This window comes from Herpailurus yagouaroundi, unplaced genomic scaffold (assembly GCF_014898765.1).
Source record: "Herpailurus yagouaroundi ecotype Mexico unplaced genomic scaffold, PumYag 100, whole genome shotgun sequence".
NCBI classification, from domain to species: Eukaryota; Metazoa; Chordata; class Mammalia; order Carnivora; family Felidae; genus Herpailurus; species Herpailurus yagouaroundi.
In genome coordinates this window covers 47,483,773-47,502,646 of record NW_024412391.1, presented here as the reverse complement: position 1 = coordinate 47,502,646, position 18,874 = coordinate 47,483,773, and the positions used below count along the sequence as shown (strand labels likewise).

At 38.9% G+C, this 18,874-nt stretch overlaps 1 protein-coding gene and 2 long non-coding RNA genes across 5 annotated transcripts in view; 1 reads left to right on the top strand and 2 right to left on the bottom strand.

The window, feature by feature from the left end:
- LOC121028623 (uncharacterized) overlaps positions 1–9,398 on the top strand; it is a 34,601-nt gene extending 25,203 nt beyond the window's left edge. Inside the window, exon 3 of the long non-coding RNA XR_005789354.1 lies at positions 8,683–9,398. This is a non-coding gene — a long non-coding RNA (uncharacterized LOC121028623). The remainder of the gene's footprint in view (positions 1–8,682) is intronic.
- The window catches only part of IGF2BP3 (insulin like growth factor 2 mRNA binding protein 3), a 153,533-nt gene that overhangs the window by 56,069 nt on the left and 78,590 nt on the right, over positions 1–18,874 (bottom strand). The window lies entirely within an intron of this gene.
- On the bottom strand, positions 546–8,788 carry LOC121028624 (uncharacterized). Its single transcript, XR_005789355.1, has 2 exons — positions 8,681–8,788; positions 546–1,043 (listed from the first exon to the last, which is right to left on the bottom strand). It is a non-coding gene; the product is annotated as an uncharacterized LOC121028624 (long non-coding RNA).

The window sequence follows — 18,874 nt, the reverse complement described above, 5'->3', positions numbered from 1 at the left end:
AGAAGAAATTAATACAGACACCTGCTATAGTATGGATAAACCATGGAAACATTACCCTAAGTGCAAGTTGAGCCAGACATAAAAGGTAACATATTTATACAACTCCATTTATCAAAATAGGTATATCCATAGAGATATATCCAGTGTTTTCCAGGGGTTGAGAGAAAGGAGAAATGGAGTGACTGCTTACAGGTAGGGTATTCTTTCTGGAGTGATGAAAATGCTCTGGAATTTGCGGTGATGGCTGTACAGTCTTGTCAATATGCAGAAACCCACTGAATTACACACTCTAAAATGATTACTTTCATAATTCTGTCAATGGTAGCTCAAGTTTTGTTTTTTAAATATTTATTTGAGAGAGAGAGCACAAGCCAGGGAGGAGCAGAAAGAGAGAAAGACACAGAATCAGAAGCAAACTCCAGGCTCTGAGCTGTCAGCCCAAAGCCCGATGTGGGGCTTGAACTCATGAGCTGTGAGTTCATGATCTGAGCCGAAGTCAGACGCCCAACCCACTGAGCCACCTGGGCACCCCTCGAGTTTTTTTCTAAGTATGTGTGGATGCTTAGTCACACATCCACCCATAGAAGAGAATTGTTTTAAGTTAATTTTCATAAAATATATTACTGTTCTAAACACTTTACATATATTTTCTCAATTACTCCTCACAGTGTAGCTATTTTCCACATTATGAAGATGAATAAACTGAGGCAGATTTTAAGTAACTTAAAGTAGGACATTACTGATCTTGCTTTTTTTTCCTCTCATCTGTCATCTCAGTGGTCAGTCTATGTTGGTAAAGACAAAATTAGCTTATTCTTTTTAACTGCTGCATGGATTTCCACAGTACAGGCTATTAACCTGCTGTCTTTTCTTCAGTCCCCTCAATCACAGCAGCCTCCAAACCTTGAACACTAAGCTATATGTGGCCTACCCCAACATGCCACAGAGTCTGGAGAGAGTCCAGCAGAAAACTAAGACAGCAGTGACTGCCTGGTTATCCTGCCAGGCCTCAGCCCCCAGCTCTCCAAACAAACATAGAAAGACTAAGGAATCCCAGAAGTAAACACAAGTCTCAATAACTCACTAATTTACTCCTTGAGCAGAAAGGTAGGGATTATTACTCCAAACAGCTACAAATTACTAGAGGGAAAAAGAGGGCAGTTCTAAATCCTCATTACAATTCCAACATTATCATGGGTGAAGGCACTAAAGGGGTGCCTGGGTAGCTCAGTTGGTTAAGCATCCAATTCTTGGTTTTGGCTTAGGTCATGATCTCATGGCTCATGAGATCAAACCCCAGCATCGAGCTCTGTGCTGACAGTGTGGAACCTGCTTGGGATTCTCTCTGCCTCTCTCCCTTTCTTGTGTGTGCATGCTCTCTCTCTCAAAATAAACTTTAAAAAAAAAAAAAAAAAGAGGCGCAACTGGGTGGCTCAGTCAGTTAAGCATCCAACTTCAGCTCGGGTCATGATCTCGTGATTTGTGGGTTTGGGTCCCAGGTTGGGTTTTGTGCTGACTCCAGCTCAGAGACTGGAGTCTGCTTTGGATTCTGTGTCTCCCTCTCTCTCCCCTCCCCCACTTGCACTCTCTCTCAAAAACAAACATTAAAAACAATAATAAAAAAGAAAAAGGGAAAAAAAGTGACTCATCTCATGAGGTGAAAAATACCCAAGATTACAGTGGCCTCCAAAAGTGGTAGATCATCCCAGATGCTGGCATTTTACCCACTGCCCCTATTTAAAGTTTCTTTTAAAATGAAAAATAAAAACAGCTGGAGTAGAAAAAAGAGGTTGGTTCCAAAGTCAATACTGATAAAGACTATTTCCCATAAGAATTAGTCCTTCAGATATGCATTAGTTATTCTACTGGGTTCTATGGGGCCTTACAATAAAATACCTGCAATTGATAAATGGATAAACAATATATAGTATAATCATACACTAGAATATTGTCTGGCCATAAAAAGGAATGAAGTACATACTATAACATGGGTACACCTTCATAATGTTAAGTGAAAAAGACCCTATAATAATTCCTTTTATATAAGGTCTCCAGAACAAGCAAATCTATAGAGACAAAGTAGAAAAGTGGTTGCTAAGGGCTGGAAGAGGCTGCCAAGGAAAGAAGGTCAGTCACTATTAATGGCTATGGAGTTACTTTTTGGAATAATGGAAAATGTTCCAGAATTATTACACAGTGGTGGTGATGGTTCTTTATACCTCGTGAATATACTAAAAAACACTGAAATATCTGGTTTGAAATATGAATTGTATGGGGTAGCTGGGTGGTTCAATCAGTTGAGCGCCCAACTGTTGATTTTGACTCAGGTCACGATGTCACGGTCGTGGGATTGAGCCTCACTGACAGCACAAAGTCTGCTTAGGATTCTCTCTTTCTCCCTCTCTCTCTCTGTCCCTCCCTGACTCATGCACCCTTTCTCTGTCTCGCTCTTTGAAAATAAACTGTAAAAAATATATGAGTTTTATAGTATGTGAATTATAGCTCCATTTTCTTAAAAAGAATGTTTAAGACATAACAGTATAAACTTCTATGTATAACACAATCCAACCATGTTGAAAAATGCCTATCCTACCAGATTGAACTAGGAGTCATTTAACAATATTGTCATTGGGAAGAAAGACTCTTTTTTTTCTTTCCTTCTCTCTTTCCAAATATTGTACAATGAACATGTAATCCTACAATCAAGAAAAAAATGACAACATCAAACTGGATTATATTGGCCTTTAAATTGTTTAAAAAAAAAAGTAATGCCAGGAAAATAGTGTTCTCCTGTATCCTTAAGGCTCTCACTTGGAGACAGTTATAGAGAAACAAATGAACGAAGGGCAGAGCCAAATGCATGAATTATTTGGGCAGAGGAAAGAAAGATCCTTACCACACCAACACATTATAACCAACCCGAACCCTGCTAAGACAGTGCTAGAAGAGAGAAAAAGTGGGGATAGAAGCGGAATCCTTCCCTCCGTTGCTATTTGTTTCCTAGGACAGACATACATTTCCTAAGTTTAGTTGCTTTTCAACAGTGGGGTGGACAAATCATCACAATATTGCCAAGCTATTGATAAAAGACACCCAAACAAACGTTCATGGGATTTCTTCTTTCTGAAATTTACTGGTCCAGTGGGGCAAGAGTGTCTACGGGGCAAACCAGAGTTTCCCCACACTCACCCATCGTTCTCAGTCACTGGTAGTGTGTATTTAAGATCAAAGCCTAACCTGGAGCCCAGCTATATATTTGCTATACTTAAAAACTGCTAATTAGCTCTTGAGTACTACTTTTGGTCCAAAATTCTATTGCACAAGCTTTTCACCCAGATCTTACCCCTCTGATTGTAACATAATCCTGCTATGTGCCATTTAGAAAATATTTTATTTCCAACTTGGATAACGCCTATTACTGAAGAATTGGGACTAGAAGTGGGTATGCTCAAGTAATTTTAAACCTTTTAATAGTAATGAAGGTACACATTAACAGTAAAGTAAAAGAAGACAATGTAGTTAATGGCAAGCTTTTTAGGAAATGAAGTTCACCTCTTAGCAGCTCTATTTACTTGCCAACCAAGTTCATTTAAGATTTTTAAAGATGTTGCAAATAAATAAAATCTCAGTTTTCTTGTCTTCAAACCACTCCTCCCTTAACTGCTTCCATCTCCAACTGCACAGATTCCCAGAGTCCGGTCTACAGTTTGCCATTCCCAGCACATAGTTGGTGTGGAAACCATACGTTCTTCTGGCTTCTACCTGGTCACTTCAAAACATACATCTACTGTATGGAGTTGTTCAATCACTATATTGTACACCTGAAACTAATATAACAGTATAAAGAATATAAAACAAAATAAAATTATAAGGGCGACTGGGTGGCTCAGTAAGTTAAACATCCGACTTCAGCTCAGGTCATGATCTTCAAATTTGTGAGTTCGAGCCCCACATTGGGCTGTGCTGACAGCTTGAAGCCTGGAGCCTGCTTCAGATCCTGTGTCTCCCTCTCTCTCTGCCCTTCTCCTGCTCATGCTCTGTCTCTCTCAAAAATAAATAAATGTCAAAAAAAATTTTTTTTAATGAAATAATTAACAAAATATACATTCACATACTTGCCATCCAGATGGTGATGCCATAGCTCTATTATTGCTCACAAATGAATCAGTCTGAGTTTATCTAAGAAGCCAAGCCATGGGCAGCTCTCTACATCCTAGCAGCAGGTGGGACTGGAAATCTGAGCACCAATTTCTAAGAAAGACTGGAATAACTTGTTAAGTTCCTCAATTATATAAAGGCTATTTCCATGTATTCAGCCAGGAACACAACAAAAATCCACTATATTACATGAATTTTGAATGTAAAACCCTTGAGTTTACCCAGGGCTCTCAGGGAAAAAAATCCACACAAACTACTGTTTTTATTTACTATTTAGTTCAAGACTATTATCATGTACCTCTCTCCAACCTCACCTCTCACCCATTCCCAACTACAGGCTGTCCCTAACTCACAATGATTAGATTTATGATTTTTCAACTTTACCAAGGTGCAGAAGTGATATGCATTTAGTAGGAAGTGTAGTTGGCATTTTTAATTTTGATCTTTTCCTGGGCTAGTGATATGTGGTAGGACAGACACCCTTTTGTGATGCTGGGCAGCAGCAGCACAGGCGGCCTCATGATCAAGAGGGTAAACAACTGATGGACTTCAAACTATTCTGTTTTTCGGGGGTGGCTCAGTCAGTTAAGCATCTGACTCTTGATCTCAGCTCAGGTCATGATCTCACAGTTTGTGAGCTCAAGCCCCATGTCAGGCTTTGCACTGACAGCATAGAGCCTGCTTAGCATTCTGTCTGTCCCTGTCTCTGCCCCTTCCCCTGCTTGCTCTCTCTCAAAATAAATAAACTTAAAAAAATTCTATTTTTAACTTTCAGTATAGTATTCAATAAATTACATGAGGTATTCAACACTTTATTATGACACAGGTTTTCTGTTAGATGGTTATGCCCAACTGTAGGCTAATGTTAAGTGTTCTAACACATTTAAGGTAGGCTAGGCTATGCTATCGTGTTTGGTAGGTTAGGTGTATTTTTCTTTTAAGTCTATGTATTATTGTTTGAGAGAGAGAGAGAGAGAGAGAGAGAGAGAGCGCGCGCGCGCGCGCGCACAAGAGAGAGCAGGGGAGGGGCAGAGAGAGCTGCTGACAGCAGCAAGCCTGATTCAGGACTTGAACTCACGATCATGCATGACCTGAGCCAAAGTTGGCCACTCAACCGATTGAACCACCAGGCACCCCAGCATGTTAGGTGTATTAAATGCATTTTTGACTCATGATATTCTCAATTTATGATGGGTTTACTCCCACATAATCCCATTGTAAACTGAACAAGATCTGTAATTGCTTAATAACACTTTTAAAATGAAGCACATTTTAGATTGTATTACCTGCTAGATTGCTATTCCCGATCACCCATAGTCTTGGTTAGCTCCCTGTACTATGTGTGGAATTTAAAAATTCAAGTCCACCAGTATCTGTGAATGTGGTTCTAACTCAATGAGCAGCATCCTTATAAGAGGGAAGTTTGGACACAGGGAAAACACAATGTGACCACCTAGGCAGAGACTGGAGTGATACATCTACAAGCCAAATATACCAAAGACTACTGTCAACCACCAGAAGTGAGGAGAGAGGCTTGCCAGCAGCTTGATTTCAGACTGTTTGCCTCCAGAAGTGTGAGGAATAGATTTATTGTTCTAATTCTCACAGTTTCTGTGAATTTGTTATGGCAGCCCTATGAACCCTATCATAGGGTTCTATGGACATAGGATGTCCTCACCCCATCCACCATAGTAAGCACCTTGTATTTAATCCTAGGGCTTGTCTTTTCTATTCATAGGAAAGTATAGAAGAGAACAGAATGGCCATCCGTCTGTCTACGTCAGAATTAGACTCTACCTCACTGTTAGATCTACAGTAGGCCTCAGCACACAGTTACAGACTGGAAATCCAGCATGGCAACGGTGATCCCATTCTCACTGGCAGCTCTATGTTCACATGCTATAATTAGCAGCAAACATTCTTTTGATTCTCTGCATACATTAGCTCATTTAATCATCCAGACAACCTTTGGAGGTAGATATTAAACCTGTTACCAAGATGTGAACACTGAGCTTCGAGGAAAAGGCCACTTGCCCAGTCAAGACAGCAAGGACATGGGGAGTTGGGATTCAGAACCTCCATGACTCTAAAGCCAGTGATCATTACACCAAAATGTGCATTTCTTGAAAGGTCACCACACTGAATGGAAAATTATTCTTCAAAAGCTCTTTAACACCAACAAAAAGGGCAGAAAGTGGATAAATGCTGAATGAAGCTGGTTGACAGGTGTAGGAGGATTCATCATCTACTCTCTACTTGGATAAGCTTATATATTAGTAGAGAAAATAGGAAAATAGAAGTTCTTTGTATTCATTAAAGTGATGACTGATTTTTCAAATTTACCTCAAAAGTCAAAGTTACGAATTAACATCAGATTTTCTCAACAATTTTAACAATCATTCTTGGGCAAAGATGTATTATTTGTGCCATTCATTAAAATTTCACCACATAGGTCATAATCTGTAAACACAAGAACAGGTCCACAGAAAAAATGTTCCTCTATTTCAGAGAATAGTGCAGACTTTCTGAGCAAAATGAAATTTAATCTCACCACATTTTTTCCAAGACTAGATTTCCCAGGATTTCAGCTATGCCATAAGGGGGGGGGGGGGGAGGAGGAGGGGGAGTTCTTATTTTATAGACAAAAAAACCAAAATTTTTTAGCAATTTTTCTAAAATTAAAAAAACTCAAGCACCATATCTGTCAGAATTTCATTTATGACCAGAAGTCAAGCTAAATACACACTCACTTATTTCACAACCAGTGCATCATCTGCCACCCCAATAATTATCCCCCACCACTTTTTGTGTGATTGTTGTATTATAACCTCTAAAGTCAAACAAAAATGGCCCTGTTCATTAATGACAAGTATAAAAATCAAAATTCAGAACCCTGTAACAAAATGACTCATTTTCCTTAAGCAAAGCCAGGTGTGGAAACACTAAGTACATAGATCACTCTGATAAGCTAGTCATTAACACTAATTATTCACATACATTCAATGAATACTGATGGAGGTATAGGACAAACATTAGGACAAGTGAGTGGATGGGTTTATGTGTTTACATGCAGGCCAACATGGAAACCATATAGCTGGTAAGTGACATGTCTATAATATATAAAGAACTCCATAATAAAAGACAACCCAATTTAAAAATGGGTAGAGGGTGGGTGAGTGAAATGGGTGATGGGGATTAAGGACTAGACTTGTAATGAGCACTGGGTGATGCATGGAATTGCTGAATCACTATATTGTACACCTGAAACTAATATTACACTGCATATTAATTAACTAGAATATTTAAAAATAAAATAAAAGTGAGCAGAGGACCTGAACAGACATTTCCCCAAAGAAGATATACAAATTGCCAAAAGCACATGAAAAATACTTGGCATTCATCATTAGTCACTGGAGAAATGCAAACCAAAACCACAATGATAGATCACTTTAAATCCACTAGGATGGCTATAATCAAAAGGTCAGATAATCACAAAGACAAATGACCAAAGAATGTTAAGAAACTGGAGCTCTACTGCTAAGAATGTAAATTCCAGAGCGGTACAGCCACTCTAAGAAAACAGTTTGGCAGTTCCTCAAAACCTTAAACAGTTACTTCAAGACTCCCAAGAGAAATGTAAACATGTTCACACACATAAATGTTCACAAGAGCATTATTCACAATAGCCAACAAAAAGTAGAAACAACCAAAATGTCCTTCAATGGATGAATGGGTAAACACAATGTGGTATATCCATACAACGGAGTATTATTTGGCAACAGAAAGGAAGCCAGTACTGATAGATGCTACAACACAGAGATGCCCTGAAAACATTCTGCTAAGTCTAAGAAGCCAAACACAAAGACTACAATGATGGTGTTTTAATAAAATGCCCAGTATAGGCAACTCTATATAGACAAAAAGATGAGTGGTTGCTTAAGGCTAAAGGGTAGGTGAGGGAAAGAGGTGACAGTGATAGCTAAAGGGTACAGGATTTCTTTCTGAGCTGAAGAAAATATTCTAAAATTAACTGTGGTGACAGTTACACATTATCTGTGAATATACTAAAAACCGCTGATTTGTACACCTTAAACAGAAAATTGTCAGACATGTGGTTATCTCAATGAAGCCATAAAAGGGGGGCCTACTTATAAGAATGAGAAACTTGAAACAATCTATACACCGACAAAAGATAAATAAATTAGTCTCTTCCAATTATATAGCTATTAAAAGAGAATGGCCATGAAGGGATCTCTACAACACACCTGGTAGATACTGAAAACTAGGTCTGCAAAACAGTGCTGATTAGGTCATTCCATGTATGTCAATAACCACATGTGTATAGCCAAAAACTAAAGCATGTTCAGAAACTTCTTCACTAAACCTCTTAGTCAATGGAAATTTTCACTTTCTTTGACCTGTTATTTAAGCAGTATGTATTTTCTTTACAAAAATGAGAGTAACTTTTAGTTTACACGTTGGTGTCGTTTACATGTAGTTAGCTTCTTGGCTTTCTTCACACAGGTGTACTGGCGAAAGGACCCAGGAGTCAACCTGAAAGAGCTCCCACCAGCTAAACACAAGACAAACTATCAGTAAAGCTAACAAAAATAGACGGAGACACAAATCAATATTATAAACTCAAGTACTGAGTATATAAACTCCAATATTTGTAAGTCTCCGTTACCACTGAAGAACCCAGAACTGGTAAATAAACAGAATCAAACATTGCCTTTATTGCACGAAATGAATCTCACAGTAACCAAAGAGTATCTCTGCCAAAATTTCTCTTTATAAAAGTGTCTCAATTAACAAATGAAAGGAGAGAACTGAAATGTCCCTTTTTGCCTCCCTTCATGAAATAATCGATTACTCAAAAACTACGGATGCTCAATTACAAAAAGAAAACCAAGTATGTGCTTCCTCACACACATTTGTACTACCACCTATGAATTATTCTTGCTTTAAAAAAAAAAGAGGGGGGAGCAGTGAAAAAGAAAATCCTGCATATGGCTCAACTTTTTGTGGGCAACCCAGTGGAATCACTCAGAGAAGCTAAAATAGCCCTAACCCTGGAGTTATGATTTAATCAGTTATGTTTAATTTAAATATGGCCTGGACATTCAAATTTTTTGTGAGGCTCCCCAGGTGGTTCTAACACGTAGCCAACGTGAAGATCACTGCTCTAGATCTAACTACCACTTCACAAGAATACAGAGGACTGAGAAACCAAACTATAAGCGTAAAATCAACTCATCTATTGTAACAGCATAAAAAATCCAGTTTCTTGCACAAATAGCAAGGTAACAAAATGGAATGAAAATCCAAAGATTGAGGGCTTTAAAAGCGGGACACTGGCTGGCTCAGTCAGTGGAGCATGGAGACTCCTGATCTCAGGGTTGTGAGTTCAAGACCCATGTTGGGTGTAAAGATAACTTAAAAAATAAAATCTTAAAAAAACGGGGGGGGGGGGGCACCTGGCTCAGTCAGTTAAGCATCTGACTCTTGATTTTGGCTCAGGTCATGATCTTGCAGTTCATGGGATTGAGTCCTTTGTCAGGCTCCGTGCTGACAACATGGAGCCTGTTTGGGATTCCCTGTCCCTCTCTCTCTGCCCCTTCCCTACTTGTGCACATGTGCACACTCTGTCTCAAAATACATAAATTAAAAAAAAAAAAGGCTTAAGAGAAATCAACCAGCTGCAAAGTATGGACCTTATTTGGATCTAATGTTGGAAGGGAGGGGTAGCATATAGAGGAAATAAGATTGGCCATAAAATGATAATCGAAGTCAGGGAATAGGCTCATGGAGTCAATCATTATACTACTCTCTTTAAATCTGTATACATTTCAAACTACCCATTTTAGAAAGCTTTAAAGATGTGAAACATTTTTTCAAGTTAAAGATCTACCAATATGGCTAAAGAATGAGCATACTGTTGACACAAATCAGTAAGAAAATGAAAATTACTTCCTATATTCTTTAAATGACACTTTTAAGAAAATGAGGAGACACACAAATGACAAGACTGGAAGCAAATATTTGCAAAGTACTTATCTGATAAAAAGCTTGTATCAGAATACATACTTTATAGATTTATATACATATATATATAATCAGAAATCTCAAAACTCAGTAGGAAAACAAGTTTTCAAATGTTCAAAAGATTTAAATAGAACATACCACCAAAAAAAAAAAAAAATCTATGAACAGCAAATACATGAAAAAAATGTTCACTAATTTTAGTAATTAGGGAAATTCAAATTAAAACTACAATGAGATATCTATCACTTTGTATCCTTTTAGGATGGCTAAACTAAGGATGGCAAAGATGCAGAGAAATTGAAACCCTTACTAGTAGCTAGTGGGACTGTATAATGATCTAATCACTTTGGAATATAGTTTGGCAGTTCCTCAAAACATCAGACATAGGGTTACCACAGGAGTCAGCAATTCCTGATGGAATTGCTATACTAGGTCCCTACTCAGGGAAATGACAACATATGCCCACACAAAAACTTGTACACAAATGTTCACAGCAGCGTTATTCACAATATTTAAAATGTGGAAACCATCCAAATGTCCATCAACTGATGAGTGAATGAGCAAAATGTTACAGCTACACAATGGATTATTATTTAGCAACAAAAAGGGATGAGGAACAAGTAATATTTAGTTTACTCTAATTACAAAGAGATATATTCACAGAAGTGTATATATACAGGTCAGTAAGACAAATGTCCATGGAGAAGAATTCCAAATAATTTATGTTAGATATTCTGCCCTAAGGAGGTAGAACATAACTCCCCACTCTCTGAGTGTGGGCTATACACAGTGATTTCCTTTCAATGAATACAATATGGAAAGGGGATTGGGACAGGGGTCGGGAAGAGGAGTAGCTTTACAGTGAAGCAATCCAACATGCACTATTTCATCCAGGTGATCAAGCCTTAACATCAACAGTGATAAGTCATGTTGACAGTATACATTCTTAATATGATGTAACAGGTACAGCATCTTACCTCTGTGGTTTCCCTCCCAAGAACCCATATATCCAGTCTAATCACGAGATAAGTTTTAGATAAGTCTTCTAGAGACATTCTGAAAAATACCCTATCAACACTCCTCAAAACTGTCAAGGTTATCAAAAATAAGGAAAGCCCAAAAAACTATCAGCCAAGAGGAGGCTAAGGAGGGATGACAACTAAATGTAATGTGATATCCTGGATGGGATCCAGGAAAACATGAATAACATTAGGTAAGAACTAAGAAAATCTGAATAAAGTATGAACCTTAGTTTATTATAAACTAGGACCTCAAAACACTGGTTCATTAAATGTGAAGAAATGTACCATACTAATATAAGACGTTAATAACGGGAGACTGGCTGGCATGTACATGGAAACTTTCTGTACTACCTTCGTAATTTTTCTGTAAATCTACAACTATTCTAAAATTTAAAGTTTACTTTAAAAAGAAAAAAAAAAATGAAGTGGGCTCCTGGCTGGCTCAGTCCGTATAGCATTTGCCTCGTGATCTCAGGGTTTTGAGTTCAAGTTCCACACTGGGCGTGGAGCCTAACTCAAAAAAAAAAAAAAAAAAAAAAAAAAGGGCAGCAGCACTGATATATGTTACAACACTCATGAACCTTGAAACATATTAAGTGGAAGCAGTCACAAAAAGCTGCATATTGTATGATGTGTATTTCAAGTGCCCAGAATAGGCAAATCCACAGAGACAAAATAGATTAGTGGTTGCCAGGGGCTGGAGAGGTGTAAAAGAGAAGTGAGTCTACATGAATACAGGGTTGATTTGGAGGTGATGGGAATGTTCTAAAATTACATAGTGGTGATGTTCCACAACTCAATGAATATACTAAGAACCACTGAATTTGTACACTTCAGGAACAAAGCTTTCATAACTTGTTGGTGGGAACATAACACGGTACAACTTTGGAAAGCAGTTTGGCAGTTTCTTAAATATTACACATATATTATGCTCACCTACTGAGAAATGTGTGTACTGAGAAATATTTGATAAAATACACTTTTTTTTCCAACATTTTATTTATTTTTGGGACAGAGAGAGACAGAGCATGAACGGGGGAGGGGCAGAGAGAGAGGGAGACACAGAATCGGAAACAGGCTCCAGGCTGTGAGCTGACAGCCCAGAGCCTGACGCGGGGCTCGAACTCACGGACCACGAGATCGTGACCTGGCTGAAATCGGACGCTTAACCGACTGCGCCACCCAGGCGCCCCTGATAAAATACACTTTACGAAGCTGCACTAATGATATTTATTTAGCTAATTGTGTACAGGGATCTAAATGTGATTTCAAGTCAAGTAGACTGTTGGCCATATAAATAAGCCTGGCACAGGTGTGCAGAGTTTTAAAAGAATTAGATAACCTTATGACCCAGCTATTCCACTCCTAGAATTCACCCAAGAGAAATACAAGTGTGGGAGGAAAACCTCTTTTCCTCTACCAACTTAGGTTCCATGACTGGGGAGCCTGTGAATTTAACTGACAACAGACAGTTTAATTGGGGGGGGGGGGGGGAGTTTATTCATATACACATGTGGAAACATAGAAGAAGTTTTTCTCCAGTAAAGCTGGGGATTTATATGGCTAACTTGATGGAGAATAAGGAGGGATGAGAAAAGGCTTCATTGCTGGAACCCGTGGGAGCTAAGGCTTGTGATAATGTTTGTTTATAAAGGAGCAAATGGTCTTTTTTCAGGCCAGTAAAACTCCCCTGGAAAGGTATTTATGTCAGCCTCCAGAAGTTTCTGTCCTCAGTCAGATAAAGGAAACTCTCAATAGGCTTCTTTCGAAATCTGTTCAGTCTCGAATGTCTTTAGGTTAAAATCATCTTCAAACCAACTCGAAGTCCAAGTGTGTCCCCACAAAAGTACACATCCATACAGAGCCCTGCACATGAATTTTTCTATCACCTTTATTTATAATAGTCAAAAACAAAACAATCCAAATGTCCACCAACGGACCAATACACAAATTGTAGTACACCCACACAATGGAATCCTACTTGGATATAAAAAGGAATGAGCTACTGATTCACACAGTTTGGGTAGATCTCCAAGTAATTACGTGGACTGAAAGAAGCCAGACCTAAAGAGTACATAGGACTCTTTATATAAAATTCTAGAAAATGCAAACTAACATAATGACAGAAAGCGGAGCAGTAGGTGCTTGAGGGGAGGAATGGGTGGTACTAAAAGGGCAGAAGGAAACTTTTGGGCAATAGCTATGTTCATTTTTTTATTGTGGTGATTGTTTCACAAGTATATACCTCTGCCAAAACTTAAATTGAATGCTTCAAAACTTTAGGGGCACCTGATCGGTCAGTTAAGCATCCAACTTTGGCTCAGGTCATGATCTCATGGTTCATGAGTTCCAGCCCTGAATCACAGCTGACAGTGCAGAGCCTGCTTGGGATTCTCTCTCTCAAAACTAAATAAACATTAACCTCCCCCCCCCAAAAAAGAAAGAAATCTAGTAATACGGTTTAAGTTGTTATAAATCAGTAAGAAAATGAGAATTACCATGAACGTTTGACATGAGAAGAGGCTCAAACGTTTAAGAGGGAAGAACAAATGGGAGGAAATTACATGGAATAGTGTCAGTACTGTTTTATAAAATTATAAGCCTACACAGGTGGGGGAAAAAAAGAAATTAGATGATAAATCTTTACTATCTACACATTATAAATACTGCTTGCCCAGGAAGTATGAAAAGTCCTATCAAACATACACTGAGTAAACAGGCCAGAAATAGAACAGCCAAAGACAGACAGTCAACATGCATTTAAAAAGTTTCACTACTGGTCAAAGTTAGCTAAATATGTCAACTGAAATAATACTATCCGTTTTTGCAGATAAGCTTGGCTAAGATTTTAAATTATTTGGCACAAATTATGCTGGAGAGAATAAGGGTGAACAATTATTCTCATCTATTACTAGGATAAGTATTAAGAACTCCAAAATTTCAACAGAAGTTTTGTAACCACAAAGGGCCTAAAAATTTACACTCCAATATGCTAATTCAACTTATGTGTATACCTACATAGAAATGAGAACACACCAAGACTTTTTGTCATTTACTTGCCAAGTTTTATCTAACATATCTTTATTACTTATAACGGGGGCAGAGAGGCATTGTAGGTCATTACTTTAGTCAGGGCTTCTGAAAAAAAGCAGTTCAAAACCAAAGTACCAACTAAACAAAACCTGATCTGTCCTGACTGACCAATAGCTAAAGATACAGATAAAACAACTGAGCCAAAGGCAAGCAAAGAATACCACTTGACTGAGTAAACCACTACACCTGTGCCAAGTAGGGCTGGTTAGAAGATTTGGGTAGCAGGCAACCTCCCTGTGACAACCCCATTCTTGCACAGGAATAAAATCTCTCAGATGCTAGCTAGAACTAAACACAGAATCTCTAAGTACACCACCATGCCTTATCCCTTCCCATCCCTCCTCTTGGTCTAAGGTATACAGCACAAAGATGCCAAAGCCACAATTACATACTGCGTAAGACTCTCACTTTGGCAAAGAAGCCTAATCACCTTGGGTTCATCTTTGCCTTTCTTTAATCTCAATTTTGTGCCTACTAAAACAGCCTCACCCCTCCGTAACACTTCTACTCTGTGCAAGGACAGCTAGGATAGCTGTGATGGGCTTTGAAAGACACTCAGACATTCTGACCTATTACTTGGGGCCCATGAAGATCTATTTTTAACTTCTTGAGAACTGAGACCCAAACAAAACACCAAACTAAGAACTGTGTTAAAGACCAAGGTACAACAGAGGACTTCCTTTGGACCAAGTATCATCAAACCAAGGCAAAGTAACTCAAATGTTTCATCCAAATGATTTTAAACACACACTGTGGGTAGAAATAAAATAAACACTGACAGTTGTCTGTAGACATGACCGATACATACTCTTGTTGAATAAATTGTACCATACAGAAGGCAAAATAAAATCAAGGTAAGAACTTGCACAAGACAAAGGAATGTTACAGTTTATACGTGAATGTTCATTAACCACCACGTCTAGCCCTTACTCTTAAATGCATTCAGGGGCGACTAGGTGGCTCAGTTCATTGAGCATCGGACTCTTGGTTTTGGCTCACAGGGCATGATCCCAGAATTGTGGGATTGGGCCCCATGGTGGGCTCGGCAATGAGCTGGATGGAGCCTACTTGGGATTCTCTCTCTCACCCTCTCTCTCCGCCTGTCCCCACTCATGCTGTTGCTCTCCGTCTTTCTCAAAATAAATAGACATACATTAAAAACTGCATTTAGTGGGGTGTCTGGGTGGCTCAGCCAGTTAAGCATCTGACTTTGGCTCTGGTCATGATCTCACGGTTTGTGTCTTTGAGCCCCACGTTGGGCTCTACACTGACAACTGGAGCCTGCTTCAGATTCTGTGTCCCTCTCTCTTTGCCCTGCCCATGCTCACACTCTCTCTCTCAAAAATAAACAAACATTAAAAAACATTTTTTAATGGATTTAGTTCAAGAAGCAAGTACATTCATTGCTAACCATCTCAAAACAAAACTAAAAATTGAACCCAGTAAATTTCATTTATAGTCATTCTAGGATATCATGGCATAAAATATAGTGCTCTTACATTAAATGTACAACACTGGTGTCATCTACTGTCCTAACCAGCTTGGCTAGCCCCATAAAAATAAAAAGACGAGGTATCTGGGTCCAGAAATTATTTGGGGGGGGGGGGGTGGAGGGAACATACCAAAAAAGGAAGAGACTGCTCTTCTCTACATTCACAGTTCCTGATTGGTAGTAAATGGATGGCCAATACTGCCCACGGTATGGCAGATGTGGCCAAGAAGGCAGGACCAGCAGTCCCTACCCTCATTGACCTATAAAAAAAAAAAAATCCCAACGCTTGGCTAAACCTCAAATGAGAAAAGAAAACACTGTCAGTAAACTTTACAAATTTTTTTTAATGTTTATTTATTGGGGGGGGGGGGGCGGGGGGAGGGAGACACAGAATCCGAAGCAGGCTCCAGGCTACGAGCTGTCAACACAGAGCCCGATGCGGGCCTCAAACCCACGAACCATAAGATCATGACCTGAGCTGAAGTCGGACACTTAACCAACTGAACCACCTAGGTACCCCTCAGTAAACTTTTCAGAGTCCCAGATAACACAAAGGCTCAACTCAAGAAATAGCTGATATTGTAAGTATCACAAATGGAAAACCATTTTAAAGGAAAAATCCAAAGACACTTAACTAGCTCACCCTATACACAGATCAACAAAATACACAACTATCAATAATGGTTACTTACAGATAATAGCATTACAGGTGTTTTAACACTGTGTTTCAACTGTATTCAGTATTTTTTTTTAATTAAAAAATAGAATTAAAATTTTTTAAAAATTTAAATGAATTCCTCATAGCTCCTTGTTCCTTTAAGATGGTGAGTGGTCAATTTCTCAGGAGTTCACAGAGAGGATAACCTGATAACTCAGTACTTTAGGGGGCACTCAGCAAGTCACATCACCTTGCTTAGAGCTAACCTACTTTAACTTCCAGCATCAAGGAGAACTTGCTGCCATCCAATCCAGCATATTCTCTGCCCACATGGTCTTCCAGAAGAGCCCTTCCTCTGCAGAAACTCTGTGCCCATCACCTCACTACTCATCACCTTGATTGGTTCTTCAAGTTAGCACCAAACAGCATAGTTAAGAAGGCAGAACCTCATTCTTAGAAACCTCTACACCTTTTAACATGTAACTCAGTAATACTTTAAAATTCTTAATACCTAAAAGCTAGTTCAACTGTAATCACAGTGTCATGTCCAGGGAACACGGGCATGTCCTCTCTACTTCAATGAACAAATGTCAAGAAGAGGACAAGTCCTACACTGCAACAAGCATGGTTTAGATCCATGTAGGATACTATACTCAATTGTGAACCCTGCCCTCTCAGAGACTCAAAAACCATACCCCCAAAGGAAAACAAGCTGTGAGAGGTCAGAGGTGTAAAACACAGGCAGGACCGATGAATGATCTGGACAGGTACATCTCAGATCAACAACGTACTCCCTGTGCTCTCTTCACACAGTGGGACAAGCTGTATCTATGAGCAAGGTAGCAGATATCTCAAGGAAACAGAACCTAATAGAGATTTATAGAAGTTGAAATGGATAAGCTTTTAAAATATCATTTACCTAAGGAGACAAATAATGTTCTTTGTGCATTTTAGCTTCATGCATTTAGCTTTTGGTTGTGATTATTTCAAATATTGCTTAAGAAGGAATCTGAGGCTTAATCTAGACTCAGCAGGAAAAGAGTCGCTCTGCTGCAGAGTCCCCCTGCTGTGGTAGGAAGGAGGCATGGCAACCCAAGCACCTTGGACTTCCCACCACTGATCCTTGACCAATGGATCAGATCCTTGAGAGGCCACAGTTACTGTAAGGTGTATACAAATCCATTCACTCTTTCATGATTTTTTGTTAAACTGAGTAATGAATTTTACATATGTGCATACCACAATTTCTTGGATGTATTGGATTTTAAGAACTAACTAGTCTTATTAAGAGTCTCGTTTTCAGGGCATCTGGATGGCTCAGTTGGTTAAGCATCTGACTCTTGATTTCAGCTCAGGTCATGATCTCATCATTGGTGGGTTTGAGCCCTGTGTCGGGCTTTGCGCTGACAGTGTGGAACCTGCTTCGGAGTCTATCTCTCCCTCTTGTCTCTGTTCCTCTCCGGCTCATGTACTTGATATCTCAAAATAAACTTAACAAAAATAAAAAAGGCTAATTTTCTAAAAGGAGAGAACCATCAATCTAGTTCATACACCAAGGTGTTTTAGATACAAAAAAAACCCTACATGACTTACAAATAACTACTTTCCAAAAGGATGAAACAACTTACAAGAGACAATCAACACAAGAGTTTTTTTTGTTTGTTTTTTTTTTCCAGGAGAAAAATAAAGCCAGAAGAAATTCAGGGTTAAAAAAATTAAGTATGAAGTCAGGGGTAAAGTTAAAACTCTATACCGTAAGATAGAGGTGACCCTTAAACTCAATAAAAAACAACACTGAACCCAGTCAGCAGAAAATAACTGTTCCAAGTAGAAAGGCTCTATCATGTACTACAAAGCTCTGTCTCTAGCAGCAGAGGGAAGCATATGAGCAAAGGTCCTCTTATTAAACACACATTAATTAAACAGCAAGTCAGGGTAAAATTTTTAGCTTACGGAAACAAAGATGTAGGTGATGAAATATTCGCCCATGTTTAGTTAAGTAAGAAATTAACATGATTTTGTCATGTTTTTTATGGAAAAGAAGTCATGAAGATTATTTGAAATCAGAAATACTTGTTCAGCTAGCCAACTTCAGGTCATGTTCAACAATACTGGAGTATCGGAAGTACACAGAACAGGCTCAGATTTGATGGGCATGAGATTTGCTGAGAAAGGAGAACATAGAGGTAATGATGGGTGCAAACTCAGGAGAGCTTAACATTAATCTATCCTAATGAGGTGAGCATCTGGGGGCACAGCCTGCTCAATAACACAGCCATAAGGAGCATCATTCGATGCTTCTGAGTTCTTTGTGACTCATTCCTTCGACACTAACATTTCTGAGGTTTTTCTTTAAACAAGAAAAAAAAAGAGGGGCGCCTGGGTGGCTCAGTTGGTTGAACGACC